Consider the following 17,225-nt stretch of genomic DNA (forward strand, 5'->3'; position numbering starts at 1 on the left):
ATCAAAAGCTTTTGAAGGAAAGAAATACCTACGGTTTAAATGGAAAACTAAAAGGAGACAAAGTGTAATTTATAGTATGAAATGGGTATATTATCTGACAAAGGTTGGAAATCTCGATGCTATGCGCCGCCTAGTGTCTAAAAAAATGAGGACATTGAGTGGACATGAGGTGCTATATTTCAACTAAATCGCCAACCATAGATTAGGCTTCTCGAGTGTTTAATGATTGCCAACCATTGATTTCGTTTTATATAATATGGTCGAATTAGTGTATGTAAACGTAACTTAACATACTAAACTAGTAAACTACTAACATGTTATCTCGTCGCCTTGATTCTTGAATATCTTTAAGTTGAGTTTGAGTTGACCATTTAGATAAGGAAGATGATATCTCGTACCACAAAATTTAATAAATATAGTACAATGTATAAATTAGTTTTACAGTTGACTGTATAAAGTAGTATTGCGTAGTTGTGTTATAATTCTCAAAACAAATGGTACTAAAATCACTTTTTTTTGGATAAAAATGTCACCTATTCGACTTCAGAATCCTTTAGAGAAACTGTTGTTTAGTAGACAATATAAAAGTGTATAATTCCACAGTAAAAGCCATACATAAATGGGTTAGTTTAAAATTAAAAACTCAGAAATCAAATCATTTGACATTTTGACCCAAAATTAACCAACATATTTATCCAAATCTGGTCCAATTGTCATTCATTTTTTTTTAAATAAAACGCTTTGTTTGCTTGTTTTAAGTTCCAAAAACAAATGATAATGAGATCTTAATCGATAACTGATATGAGAAGATCTTGACGTTCTCAAACTGGAATTGAAGAAAAAGTATCGCTAAAGATAGTTGTCAACAAGTACTCTTCAAGTATTAATAAGAAAACAAAAGTGTCATGTATGTTGGGTTATATAACTATTATCAAACAAATCACAAAGCACCCAGCAGAAGACAAGATCTATGTAGTTTAATTAATTAACCAAAGTATAGAATGTGTACCTTAAATTGGAGAGAATAAAGCAAGAAAACCTTTATGATAAGGTTTGAATTAAACCTCTCTACGATTGCACACACAACGTTGGAATGTATGTATGCTAGTACTTGATCACGAACTCACAAACCCGTTGTGTTTATCTCCCTAATGTCGAAACCCATTTGAACCATACACCTTTTGTTGTTCACAAAATACATCAACCACAATTAATGCAAAGCATTCATTATGCAAGTTGCACATGGAGAATCGAATGTCACAAAACGAAAATCTCTTAGAGAATTTTCGGCCAAATAAAAGGAGGAGAAAAAAGAGATTTTCTTATGTGAAGGAATGAATAAACCCTTTAGAATTAACCCACTATATATAGTGATTAATTAGGGTTTAATAGCTTGATGGGCAAATAATCTTCAAGGCTTTCAAAGCCTTAAAATTTCAGGCCCCATTAGAATTAGAGCCAACTCTAATTTTCTAATTTCACAATTAAACTTCCTTCTAATTAATTTAAATACAATTAACCCTTTAACTTATTTAAATTAATTATTTCGTGATCAAACTAATTAATAAATTACATTTAATATATTAATTAATTATAGTTACATTCACGTTGAGGTGTGACCCCGTAGGCTTAAATACTTTCTGGACATACGTTCATTTTACGTGATCATATTCTAACAATGTATAGTCGATCAACAAGTTTAATGATAATCATGTATCATTTATCAAACATTACATAGTGGTCAGCAAGTTTTATGTATAATCATCTATCGTTTATCAAACATACTCTAATTAAAAAACATATGATATATTTTCTTATTGAAAAAATAATAACCATTTTAGTAGTGGTCTAGTGTTAAAGAGATGGTCTCTTACTCTCTTAGTTGAAAATGCTTGAAGAAGTCAAATTCGTACACTAGGAGCAAATTAATATATTCGCTTGTGGTTATGGAGGTTCACCCGAGATAACTCGAACCATTCGGAATACAAAGTGACCTCTTTTAGGATTAGTCGCCTCAAAAACTGCATGAGAACCTAGAGTAACCAAGATACAAATTGAATTTTTTACTGCATTTTTTAAAAGATGTAAATTCGTTATACGTGTAAAAATATTAAGAAAGTAAAATAAATTATTGTGATACAATATGAACAGGCCACATTGAACGTAGGAGTAGTCCGTGTTACGGGTCCGCTAAATTCAAGTAGTTCAAATTTTTCAAAAAATGATGTATTTTTTATTGGTGCTACATGTCAAATAAATATAGGATAAATAAAAGTGTATCTGTACAACTAAATGATAAATAAAAACTATTAAAAGTGTCAAAAAATTCTTAAAATCCAGTATAAGTAGCCAAAAATCATTATAAAAATTCTAAAATTCGTAACAATTTAGTAGTTATTATTGTTGTCATTACTTTATGCCGATACAAGACTAATGGAAAAAAAGTTATGCTACCGGTCATTTTCGTTTCTGGTTCCGCTACTAAATATGAACGTAGTCCATGAGAAAAGAGACGACTAGGATATAAAGCCGGGTTTAGAAGTGTAGTAATAGTGAAAAACAGTTGGGCGGTGGTAACTCATTGGGTTTCAAGAGATGGGCCCCTCAAATTTGGTTATGTCTCATAATGAGTCCAAGTTGTTTCATGAAGTCAACTTCCAACAATACTTTCTTTATCAATCATTTCTCAATCAATAGCTTCTCCCATTATGATTTTCAAAGGTTTAAGAATTTATTAAACCATAATACAGCCATTAAAATAACATAATAACAATACTAAGACGGTCTATCATGCTTAGGTTTTCTTAAGCTGTCACATCATATTCTTACAAATCCTTAAAAATTTTACATATCCTTAAAATCCTATAGTTTTAACTCCAAATTTTCAACCATACAAACATCCTTACATATTTTGACATCTATATAAAAAAAAAAAAAGTATCGAAGATAGTCTAAGGGCATGCCCATATATATAAAGACATACATCTAAAAACCTTTTGTTTTGGGCAAGCTTTAATGATAAAAGATATCTATGGACAACTAAAGACAACCCATTGAAGGTACTCTAATTAATCACTTGTATGCCTTGTGTATGTTTAAAAGGGAAATCGCCATGAACAAATTAACTTGTAAATTGTACAGCCCCTTCGAAGGCTTTATGCCTTATTTAGTGTTATTTGTGTAATTCTTTGTGGGTTTTGTAAAAGTGCATTTTGAGAGAGACACCTTAACCCGATCTATACCCACCACTTAGCAAGACAAGACAAATATACCTGGAAGACACTTTCCCACATATATATATCATGTATGCTCTCATACTATTTTGGAGTATTGAACTCAGTTTAGGTCTATTTAACTCCTTTCATATTTGGGTTATAAGGAGCAAGGGTGTAATACCAAGAGATTGACAAATTGGCAAGATTGGCAAATTTTCTAGCCAATGATAACATGCCACGTGTCCAATCAAAACTTTGCCAAAAACTAGCTAAAACTTGCCAATCTACATGCTATAGTGCCAATTCTTGTCAATTCTTGGAAAAGGAAAAAAAAAACAAAAAAAAAAAAAAACATCACAGACGCTCCCAACGTTCACTTTCAGATAAAACAAAAAGAAATGATCACTTTCATACGCTCCCAACGTTAATATGCATCGGCCAAAACTAGCCGATCTTCCTTGCCAAAACTTGTCGATTGTGCTTGCCGAAACTTACCGATTCACGTGCTATAGTGTAGTCGATTTATCGAATTTGCCGATGGTTTTTGCTGATAGTTTTAGCGACTACACCTTTGTCCCTAAGATGACAATTGATTGGTAGTAATTGATCTATAATCAATTGGTATAGTCCACTTTTCTCCTTTACTTTAATCATACACGTGTAATACATCCTACCTCGTCGGTATCCTGTTCATGACTAGTAGTAATATCATTGAAATGCATTGAAAAAAAATATAAAAAATTAAAAAAAAAATTAAAACGACTTTTTGCACGTGTAATAAATTTGTGTAGTAAAATAGCACTATCGCAAATTTATATTTTTCTTTCTATCAAAAAGTTCATCACGTAATGTGAATCGAATGTCCGAGTTAGTGATAAAATTTCATTCGATTGTACATCGAAGCATAAGTTGTTGTAAGGCCGCTCACTAAGGGCTCTTCGACACCTTCTTCGACCACTCGTCGACGAGGCCAGCTTAGGGAGGGAGTTCGTCGACCGCTGCTTCGTTCGAGTTGTTTCGTTCGATCGATGATGATTGACGAAGAGAAGGAGCGTGTATGTGGGACCTCATCCAACGTAAAATTGTTTTTTTTTTAAAGCCAAACGGCTAGATTTATTAAAAAAAAAAAACTTTCTATATAAAAATCAACTTCTATTCAACCATTCTCATCTCATTCACTTCTTTTCACTCATATATTTTTATACATAACAACACACACTCTATACATTTTCACTAAATATGTCGAGTTCCGACGAAGATTCAGTTTCATACATGAGTAAGTATACAATAGATGCCGAAATGTTAAACACTTTCGTTAATTTAATCGAAGATGAAGAAGTAGAAGCAGCGAGCTCGAGAATGGCAATCAGACCAAAAATACCAAGAAGAACAATAACCAGAAACCATCTGGAAGCCTCCACGCGTTTATACAATCATTACTTTGCCCCGCAACCCGTTCACCCTGCCGATTATTTTAGAAGGCGTTTTCGAATGCCGAAAGAAATGTTTCTTCGTATAGTGAATGATATATATCACTTTGACGCCGTACAACCATTACCAAAACACTTTGCATTCTTCCACAACGCTCCAACCGGCGCTGTGGGTCGCGCGACGTAAAATAGTTTTCAAAAATGTACTTCCGCTATACGCCAGTTGGCTTATGCTTCTACTGCCGACCAGTTAGATGAATACCTCGAAATGGGTTCTCAAACGTCTGCCGATTCGTTGAACTACTTCTGCAAATGTGTTGTTCAATTATATCACGCAGAGTTTTTGAGAAAACCGACACAAGAAGATGTTAACCGCGTGACCGCTAAACACGAGGCGGTGCACGTTTTTCCAGGTATGCTTGGAAGCGTTGATTGTATGCATTGGGCTTAAAGAAACTGCCCAACGGCATGGCAAGGCCAATACACTCGTGGTGACAAAGGACATCTGACGATTATGCTTGAAGTGGTTGCTTCATATGATTTGTGGATTTGGCATGCTTACTTTGGACCCGTCGATTCGAACAACGACATCAACGTCCTTAATGAATCTGACTTGTTCGACCAACTTCTCCAAGATAGAGCTCCTGCGGTAAATTTCACCGTTAATGGCCAACAGTTTACAAAGGGTTATTATCTAGCTGATGGTATTTATCCAGAATGGGTTACACTTGTCAAGTCTTTCAAGTGTCCCATGGACCCTAAGACCTCAAAAATTCAAACACTTCCAAGAGTCTGCAAGAAAAGACATGGATCGTGTTTTTGGGGTACTTCAAGGCCGATAGAGAATCCTTCAACAGGGTGCGCGTCCATTAAGTATTAACAAAATTAAACGCATCATGTACTCTTGTGTGTTGTTGCACAACATGGTCGTTGAATATAACGGTCGTGCAATCAGTCCTTTGCATTTGGAGCTAATTCCCGATACCCCGCCAACGCGTTCTTGGGACGAACGTGTTGACATTGAGTTACGAATGACAGGGGAGTTACGTGATAGGGCGACACACAACTGTCTAAGAGGCGCCCTAGTCGAGCACATTTGGAACTTGCCGGAAAACCAACGTAAACGTTGAATGTATTTTGTTTTTTTTAGTTGTGTATTTTTAATTAATAAATGTAATGTATTGTTTTTTTTTTAAATAAATGTATTGTGTTTTTTTTATTAATGTAGTGCGTTTTTTTTAATAAATATAGTGTGTTTGTTTATTAGTCTTATATCATCATTTTAAGGTCAACAAAATCGGTTAAACACATTTCTAAACACTTTGATTTTGAAGTCAAATTTTGGTGCTAAGTCATTGAACGATATTCAACTAAAACTCTTCCCTTGTAGCTTAAACGTTCTTGAATTACCTCGAAAGCGTCCTTGAGGGATTGTGGCATAGTTTAGCTAGATAGACCTTACCGTTTAGGAATACCTTGCGATGATAAATTGTTGATTTAATAGGTCGTGATCGTTGTGCTCCCCGCTCACCCGCTTAAGCTCATTCTAACGACTTCTAGAGGCCAAGGTGAGTTCGTAAACCCTCTCTACTCAATTGAGATTCGGGCGTGCTTGTTTAATTGTTGATTGATCGATTGATTGATTGTTTGATTAACGTATTGGATTGTTGCTCGGTTAATTATGCTTTCGGTTATGAATACACGTTGTGGTTTGGATAGTTGTACATACATGGAAGACGGTTATACTTTCAATGAGTAGTAGATGTGGTGGGAAGGCTGCGGATGACCTTATATATAAGCATCGGTGACTCCTTGAAAGTAGAATCGTATGAAGTGTATGTGCATTGTGTTATTGGTTGATGGAAAACGTTTTGATATGGAATGGGACATAGGATCTTGCATGATAATATTTTCCCCCATAACTTATTATAGATTTGTGATTTGTGATAACGATTAAGTCCATGTTGATGGCATAACGATAAGTCCGCGATTTGTGGCATAACGTTGTTGTTAACGATATTGTTTAACATGTATCTTGTATATGAATGCTTAGTTGGAACGTATTTTGCGCATTTGAAATACATGTAAGTCGTGCCAAAAACGTATTTCTCGCATTGTTTATCATGTAAGTCATGCCGGTTTATCGCGCATTATTTAATACGTAAGTCGTGGTAGAAACGTATTTTGCGCATTGTTTATCATGTAAGTCATGCCAGTTTATCGCGCATTGTTTAGCATGTAAGTCGTGCCAGTTTATCGCGCATTATTTATTATGTAAGTCGTGTCATTATAACTATGATTGAACGTAAACGTTGACTTGTATTGATTTATGATAATGTGAAACCTTTTAGGGTTTCCTTGGAACGTGATTAAGTATTCTAATCCTTGTATATCGCTAACGGTTGATATCCTGACACACTTGTTTCCTAGTACTTGCCCTTACGAACTCACCAACTTTATGTTGACGCGTGTTAGTACACTTTTCAGGTGAACAAGTTAGCTCATAGACGTATTGGATGGTTGATTCCTTAATCATGCTAGACTCGGACTTGGACTTCTTGGATCCATGATTCATTTCCCGATTTGGGGTTATGCTTATGTGTGATCCAGATACTTGCATTATTGAATGGCTCGTATGGATTACTTGATCCTTTTTATCCATTTAGATTTACTCTACAAAATTTCCATATCTTGTTGTGCTTAATATGTAACCCTCATGATTCCGTCTTGTTGGGTTTTTACATTTTCCAAGTTAATCCCAAACTTTGAGAAAAACTCAATAACGTGTCCATCCATATACATAATTATTAGTAAAATCCGTTTAATTATTCAAGAATCAAAACTTAGATCTCAAAGAAACATGATCTATTGGCTTGGATGCATGTCAATCAAATTCAACTACAATCAACAACAAACCCATTTTCCTACATGCTTAGGTTATTCATATTACATATGTATTTACGAATGTATGTACCGTTCCTAGTTTTCCACCCACTAAATTAACGATAATCGAGTAAAAGATAAAGTTAGGAATGAAGACCGTTCCGTTGTCTTGAGTTGAGTGATAAATATTTACTAGAAACAAAGCCACTTTCACATGCTTCGACTTCAACTTTTTCTAGTCCCTAATTCACGTACTCCCACCCACCCACCAAAACCCTTCTCCGATCCATCACAAGGATATCAACAGAAAAAAGAGAGAAAAAAAAAAAATCGAATTTAGAGATGAAAATGGTACATTAATTACTTAGTGAGTGAAGAACCCGATCTTTGAACCGGTTTGACCTGTAATCTCCTATATATCCTCTAAAAACAATGGAATGGGAATTACTTAATTATTAAATTACCATTGGTTCATCCTGTCTAACCAATAATACATTATTTTTTTTTTACCATGGTAATCGCGCAATGTGGCGACGATGACATTGGTTGCGATGTGGTGATGTCCGGATGGTGATGACATCGTCTTCAAGTGGTGTAGGAAATTGATACAAAGATATTTGAAATTAGGGATAGTGAATATATATCTTTTAAAAGACTATAGAATGATTGTGTAAGTTAATTTATTAAGGGTAAAATAGTAATTTCGTATGTCCCAAAATTGTAAACTTTTCAACATAGATGTATATTTTTTATATAGTAGTATAGAAGTATAGATAGGTAAATTTCGCTTGTAATTTTGTGTTGCGATTCGACAGTGGGAATACGTTTTCTTAATCGGGTCCGCGTTAAAGATCCTCCTCGAAATAGAAACGTATATTTCAAACTCTGTCCCCTCAGACTTAAATCGGGGTATACCAAATCAAGCCTTCATGAAGGGACTTCGTATGTCTTCCGCAAGATTTTAACACAAAACCTCTTAAATAAACGGATGACCATTCAAGCACTGAGCTAGTAATAATGGAAAAGAAATACAATCTTGATCTACTATTAAATTACAATTACAACTAGAAAATACATATATGTAACTAATTTTTTTAAAAGGCAACACTTTTAACCTTTATATATAGACCCCTCATGTTCCCTCATTCATTACTTTCACCTTCATCCACCTTATATCTCTCTTAATTACTAACTTTGTCCACTACTCTCTCCCCACTCAACCAAAAAATAATAATAATAATAATAATGATTGTTGGTTTGTCACCGGAGTCTCATGGTGGAAGTGGGTTGTGGAAGAGCTGCTGCCGTAGAAGGATGGTGGTGCCACCACTACAACTTGTCTCATGTTGAAAGTCACAACCCAATAAAAACATGAAAGCTTTGCAATATAATCTTTTATTTGTACTTCTTTAATTTTCTTTACAGAAACAGATTAAAGAACTAGAAGAATAAAAAGTTTATTGCAAGTGCTTGGGGAATTGAGGGTATCGGTCCGAATGTTCGTCACAACCTTTGATTTTCAATATAATTAAAATTAATTGGCACAACTTATTAATATTATTATTATTATTACTCGTATTATATTATCCATTTTGGCCTTTTCTTTTGGGTATTTCTTTTTACTCGTATGTTTTATAATATTTTTAGTTCTTAAGGCTATAAACAATATGCAATAAAATGTTGTATATGAAAATTATTGTTCTTAACAATATTAATTTTCGACAATTATGTACAACATTTCCCTGCACTTTGTCTGTAGTTCAAAAAGCTACAGATAATAATTTTTTTAAAATTATTAATGATGTTATGTTTTGTATGGGTGTATTAATTGCTACGAGTATTTGCTAGTTACATGGAGATGTAAGAGATGCATACAATGTAAGTTTTGGTTAGTTGTTTTATGGTATTGACTTTGAGATCTTTTAGATTTGGCTAGAGGATGGGGTATGCATGGCTTACACCAATCATGTAATAATGTAATTTATTTATGAATGATATTATTTCTATGAAAAGGTTTTCAATTTTTATGCGTTGTTTATATATATATAGAGTGGTGATATCCGTATCATACTCTTTTATAAATCTATCATAAAGTACAACATATATAATATATTGTACAAATTATTAAAGCGGTAAGTGGTAAATATATCATAAAGTGTGGTACAAATATCTCCATCCATATATATATATATATTTCCAATTTAATAAAATGTTATATCATGTGATAAATGAATGTTGTCACTTGCAACAAATTTATAAGCAATCAACTATAAACATACATGGCATGCAAGAGACTCTAACTAAAAAAATATAACTAAAAATTTTAAATTACTTGTTAAAACATTAGTTATCTATGAAGAATATACTGTTTATCATCTAATATTTATTATGATAAAGTTGCCTAAAATTGGAATAGATGGTTCATATTTCATAAAACGTTGAGCTTGAAACTACAGTGGAGAGATTTTTGTGTTCATATATTTGGAGATGACTGAGTGATTTTTACTTATATATATAGTAGCCAATTGAGAATTTTTATTCGCCGGTTTCAAATATTTTCTTTGACCACAACAAGGAAAACACAGACTATTGCGGTTATACAATTTCAAAGACCGTGATTGATAAATGTGGTTTACAGGGTAGACCGCTTGGTTTTATCAAATTATATAAAAGCGAAGGTTCTAGGATAAATTATTGCATAAAGGTGGAAAGTGTTACAATTTTCACATGATAAACTTATTTGGGATATGATTGATTGTGTCAAAAAGTTTAGCAATAATTATTTGTTGTTGAACATGTCTAAAAAGAAAAACAAAATGTTAATAATTATTATATGATGAAAAGTTGAAAACATACAACGCATTACGATGCGTAGAAAATATAATAACCGCTTCGTGGATAATTTTGTTGGTTTCTAGTTTTTGCTTATGGTGTCGAAAACAAAGTGTGTGAATTTAACTATCTTTAGGCTTGGAATAAAATCGACAAACATGTTTAATGTATTTACAAAATATGCTTAAAGACGTGTCTAATTAAAAATAATGAATATACGTCAAATTAAATCAATAATAAGGATTAAAAAAAGGAAAATATGCAAACCATGTCTGTATGAATTAAACATACATTCAGGAACATTTTTTAAACATAACTATCATTACCCTAAATTAATTCTAGTTTAACAAAGTATGAAAATCTAACAAGATCATATCATAGGCACATAACCATTTCATAAGGGAATTGATATTAAATAATACAACAAATTATTATATATATATATATATATATAGGAGAAGAGAATATGAGGCTGTTAGGCACCTAAGTTGGGAAAAAAACCTCTCACATACCTTTTTTTAAAAGGTAAAAATCATGGAGGGCCATGTATTTATTTAAAATATTAAAATATTAGTATGTGAGGGGTTTTTCACCCAAGTTGAGGGCATAATAGCCTCATACTCACTTTTCCATATATATAAATGTTTGCATCAATGTGGTAGCTTTATGAAATCACATCTATCATTTTGCAAGCATACTCTAGTAAGATAATATCAATAAAAAAGCAAATATATATGAACACATATTTATAAAAAATGTAATGAAGTGTTCATATTTATAAAAAATGTAATGAAGAGGGTATAATTTAAAGAAGAAAGTGAAAGGTGAGGGGGGAGGGGGGAGGGTGATGGGACAAGGGAGTGGCAGTGGGAGTTCAGAATAGTTGCTGTTTTGTTCAAGGAGCCAGCAGCACCAACAAACTATGACTTGACGCTGCCTCCTCCCCCAATAAATACACCCCACCTTCCTTTCATTTCTTTCCCTTTTCTGCTTTTTTCCAATTTTTGCTACTTATCTGACTTCTTCCTATTTCTTCTTTTTTCTTTTGGATTTTCTCCAAATAATAATAATAAAAAAATGAGTACTTATATTTTTATCAATGTATTTTGGATTCTAATGTCACGTTTTCGGACATTTTTAATACATACACTATGTAAATTTTGTTTCTATTCATTTTTAGTATAAGACAAATCATCATTAAACAAATCTACAAATTTACTTTCTTAATAACTGATTGAAAATATAATCAACCGGATACCAAAGACCGTGAGGAGTTGTGAAAGAAGGGAACGCCCCTCCTCCAATAAATACAAGTCACGTGGCCTACAGAAATAGTAAAGGGACAAACCTTCAGAAATCAAATGGGCAAGGGAAAAAAATTACATTTGAAACGACCCAAAACGCCCTCGAGGTCTGATGAGTGGCATTCTCAGGGTCCGTTCCCAAGCACTGTATGACAAGGGAATGCCCCTTAATGGGCTATTCCTCATAGTCTAAAGTTTAACTTTGACAACTTCATATGATACTGTAAAATCTAAAGAAAATGATTGATCTTCCTAAATAATAGCCTAAAAATCCTATTAAAATTATAAGGATGTGACATGTAGTATTAATTAATTCTATATTTTAATCTTGCTCTTAATTTTTTCATTAGTTATTATCTAATAGTAAGCAGAATTTTTAGACTATTAAGTCATAAGGATTTAACATTTCTCAAAATGTGAATCGCCAAATAGGATCATGTATTTATTGAAAGAATTTAATTTAATTAACAAAAAAATTAGTTAGAGTTGTTTTAACACAGAAGATTAGTACTACACGTTAAGCAGAAGAGCCTCCGAAATCAGGCTAAGCGAAGGTGATTTGATAGGACACCCCACCCCCACATGTCACAGCTTTTTAATCACCAACTTAATCCCAAGAAGAACCCTTTTATCACTTTAATTCTTTCTTAGTAGTCACGTCTGCCTAATTAGACTTTAAAGTTAACAATAATAAGACAGCTTTTTTATCTTTTTCAAATGACAAATTACATTAATCACTGACTGTTAACAAGAAACTAAAAACATACTCGTAAAACATTACATTATTCAAGTGCGCGCGTGAAACGAGCTAGTTAATATACAACGAAGCTGTTAATATATACGAGTAACACACTACAACTAATTAATTTTTTTTTGAAAAATAACTATTATATTTATATTTACCCCGGCAAAAAACACCGGCGGTATATCAATACAAGATATTTATATGAAGTTAAATTTACACCAATTTTCCCAAGTAATACTTATATGATTCGTTCTATATTTGTACCATAAGAAGCCTAACGACTTAACATTTTGAATAACTTCTGCAGTGTTGACCGAAACATTGTTAAACACAACATTGTTCCTAGCCTTCCAGATCGACCAGCAGCCAATAAATACAATGCCTTTCAACACTTTTTCCTCAATCTTACTTTTCCCAGGCTGCTCGTAAAATTCCAGCAGATCTTTGACGTTAAAAATAAAAAACGGTGTAGTCCTACACCATCTACTGATAGCATGCCAAATACTTGCCGCCATAACACAATTACACAAAAGATGCTCAACTGTTTCCTCCCACTCTCCGCAAAAGACACAATCCAGATTATCGTAATAACAGTTTCGGGCCTTTAAAGCCATCTTGGTAGGCAAACGATCCATAGACACCCTCCATATAAATAAACTACATTTTTTAGGGATCCATTTACACCATTTGAACACATACCTGTTACTGAAGTCCTTGCTGCCAAGTAACCAGCTCTTCACGATGTTAACTGTCAAGCTGTTATCATTCCCTCCCGACCACGTCCATTCATTAGGCCCACTGCCAATAGTCAAGCCATCGAGCTGTTGTTCAAGACTCTGCAATTCAACAATTTCCTCCTTCTTGGATAATCGCCTAGCCCAGTTCCACCTCCCAAATTTTCCTTCATCAAAATTGAACCTTTCATGAACTTTGCTTTTTTTTTATCGTTCTCGATGTGAAACAAAAGTGGAAATTTAATTTTAAAACATATATCTTCGGCCCAATTATCTAACCAAAACCTCAGTTCTCTGCCATCGCCCACCTTCCCTTTCAAAAGGTTACAAAAACCCATCTCGTTCACCTTCTTAGTATCGATGAATTTAACAATATTATTCCAAATACCTGGTAAATATTTATTGACCGGGACAAAACCCCATCCATTCCTAGTGTTATGTAAAGCTTCAATTACCTTTCTCCATAAATTATTGGGCTCGTTCTTGAATCTCCATATCCATTTGGATAAAAGAGCATAATTGGTGTCTTTTAAATTTCCGATTCCAAGCCCACCTTTATTCACAGGGAACGAGACCCTATCCCATGAAACCCAATGGATCTTTCTACCTGAAACCGAGCTTCCCCAAAGAAACCTTCGCATTAAAACTTCCAAAGCGTCAATCACCTGTACAGGGGCTTTAAAAACCGAGAAAGAGTAAGTAGGTAGACTCTCCAGAACTGATTTTAATAACACTAATCTCCCTGCCATAGATAAACTAGCTGCTTTCCACTTAGCCAATCTCGATTCAACAATGTCGATCAAGAAGTTCCAGTTATTAACTCTGTTCATATTTGCACCGATCCATATTCCCAGGTGTTTGAAAGGTAATGAGCCTGCCGAACAGCCAACAACCTTCGTCATATCCTCAATTTCATTGTCACCCACACAATACCAAATAACTTAGATTTCCCGAGATGAATCTTAAGACCCGAGCACAAGTTGAAAACCCGTAGAACTCTAGCAATAGCTTTGAGATTCTGCCCAGACCATTCGCCCAACAGAACACAGTCGTCGGCATATAAAAGGTGCGAAACACATAACCCATCTTTCCCTAAATCAATTCCTTTAATTTTGTTATTTTCCACAGCCTTATTCATCATTACCGACAACAGCTCCATTACAATAAGAAATAGAAAAGGAGCAATAAGGTCACCTTGTCTCATGCCTTTATGGCATTGAAATTCGAACGTTGGGGATCCATTAACAAGAATCGAAGACCTTGCAGAGGATAAGATACCGAGAATCCATTTGCACCATATTGCTGGAAATCCCATCCACTCTAAAATCGACACCAAGAACCTCCAATTAACATTGTCATAAGCCTTTGCGAAATCAATTTTGAAAGCGAACACCTTCTTTTTTTTATTTTTTGCCCATGAGAAGATTTCGTTCAACATCAGTGGCCCGTCCACAATATGTCTGCCACCAATAAAGGCACTTTGATCAGAAGATATAATAGACCCCACCACCCGCTTAAGTCTATTAGCAAGAACTTTGGAGACGACTTTATTAATGACTCCAATCAAGTTAATAGGGCGATAGTCATTTAGATCCCCCGGGTCTTTAACTTTTGGTATGAGAGTGATGAAAGACGACCCACAGCCCCGACTGAAATTGCCCGTCGAGTGAAACTCATTAAGTATAGCAATAAACTCGGGTTCAAATAAATCCCAGAAGTGTTTCACGAATCTGAAGTTAATATCATCCGGTCCCGGTGCCTTGTCGTCGCCACAATCAAACACCGCCTTTTTAATTTCACTTGGAGAGAAGGCGGAGATTAAACTATGAGCGTCTTCATTTTTCAATTTAGCTCCATACCAACAGTTTAAAGTTGGTCTATTATTCCAATCCTCCTGGAATATGCATTGAAAAAACTCCATAATACATTTTTTAACCATCTTCGGCCTTTCTATCCAAGAACCATTTATCATCAGCCCCGGTATATTATTTGTAGACTTTCTTTTATTGATGAAACCGTGAAAGAATCTTGAATTTTCGTCCCCATCAATCGCCCATTTGATACAAGATTTTTGTTTAAGATCTTTGGCTCTAGATTCTTCCAGTTCTGAGATACGTCTTAGACATTCGGTTCTGATCCAACTTTCCTCATCGTTTAGGTCTTTGACTTCCATCAAAAGATCCAATTCGGCTAACTCTTCTTTACACTTTTCTTTTTCTTCCTCATTTCTACCCCGATTGTCGTCCCTCCACACTTTCAGTTCTTGTCTTAAAAATTTGAGTTTTAACATGAGCCTATAATCAGCAGGCCCCCATACTTCCGCTGCGGCCCACGCTTTTCTCACAACCTCATCAAAATCTTCTTTATCTAGCCAAGAATTGAAGACCCTAAAAGGTTTGGGGCCATAATCACGCTCCTTAAAAGAGAGAAGGAGTGGGTTATGATCCGAGTGCAGCCTAGGAAGGGCTCTAAGACAAGCCATAGGCCAAATTTGGAGAACCTCATTACCCACCAGAAATTTGTCAATTTTGCTAAACTTCCATCTACCGTTATCTGCCTTTGCAAACGTGAAATTGTTGCCCTTCATCTCATACTCATGCAAATCCGACTCAAAGATGAAATTATTGAAAGCTCTAGCACACGCCGGATTGAAAACAGAGCCTTTTCTATCCTCCGGGGTTCTAACCGCGTTGAAATCGCCCATCATCATCCACATACCCCCCGTATTGTTTCTTAAATCAACCAGCCTATCCCATAACTTCTTCTTATCTCTAATTTTTTGGGGAGCATAAATATTAGCCATCCAAAAAACATCCGGGCAGCCTTTAATTTTACCTTTAATAGCTAGCAAATTCGGATCTTTTACATTGTCAAGTCGTGTAAAATAGTCCAGATTCCACATACAGAGCAAACCTCCTGACCTGCCGATAGGTTCTACAACTTCCCATTCCATGTTATCACTACCCCAATACTTTTTCACCATCACTTCAGTTAACTTAGCACATTGAATTTCTTGAAAAGAAATGAAAGAAACCCCCTCTTTATTTTTTATACCCCGAATCCAATCACTTTTTCCACAATCCCCAAAACCCCTAATATTAATAGTTAAACAATTCATTAATGAATAGGATTAACACCTTCATTGATGATAGCTTCTTCAACTTTATTCGAGTGCTTCTCTAAATTTACCCCAACAACATGACCCATGTCAATGGTCTCGTGGACTTCCTCTTCTAAATGAGTTATAGTTTCAGGATGAAACTTTGTTGAATTAATTTCTCCTGGCTCGCACTCATCCTCAACTTCTATCATCTCTTCTTCACTTGTGTCAACAACCCCAATGTCAGAAGAGCTCAGCGAACTAGGGCAATGATTTAAATCAACCCCTTTTGAACCCGTGTTATTATTACATAAAGAGGGTTCAATATATTGAGGAAATAACTCATTAGTGGAATCCAACAAAACCTCCAGCCCATTTGTTTCGTTATCCCTTGGCCGCTTCCTGGGCCTACCATTTGGGTCACCTAGTTTATCAGCCCAAGCCTTTGAAAAATCTACATCCTTTTTTTTAATAATTCCTTTTTTAGTTTTAATAATAATTCCCTTCTTTGATTTTCTAAAAAGTGGGGCAGAAAGTGTAATTCTCCCAGTGGGGCCCATCTTATCATAATTATGCATGGGAAAAGAACCTGACGTTTCAATCTCCATATCCCCCTTAGGTTTCCCAAGCACCTCGATGCATTCAACTTCCTTGCCTCTCGAGATCGTCTCGTCAACTTCTACCCTATTTTCCACCGGAATTTCAGGAGAGACTGGCTTCCCCGATGAGTGCTTCATCGGAGAAGACGTTTTATCATGATTTTGAAATCCAGATTTTGAAAGCCTTGTCTTTCCATTTTATTGTTAAAGACGTATTTATCATGCAACCATCTCCCCTAATGACTCCAATGGATAGGGATGAATAATTACAATCTCCCGTGTTAGAAGGTGGAGGAGCCACCACCTTTCCAATGTGCTCACCAATTTGGGCAACAATCTCTGGCAATACTAAATGTAGAGGAACCCCATAGACTCTTAACCAA

The sequence above is a fragment of the Erigeron canadensis genome, chromosome 1 (genome assembly GCF_010389155.1).
Source record: "Erigeron canadensis isolate Cc75 chromosome 1, C_canadensis_v1, whole genome shotgun sequence".
Taxonomy (NCBI): Eukaryota; Viridiplantae; Streptophyta; class Magnoliopsida; order Asterales; family Asteraceae; genus Erigeron; species Erigeron canadensis.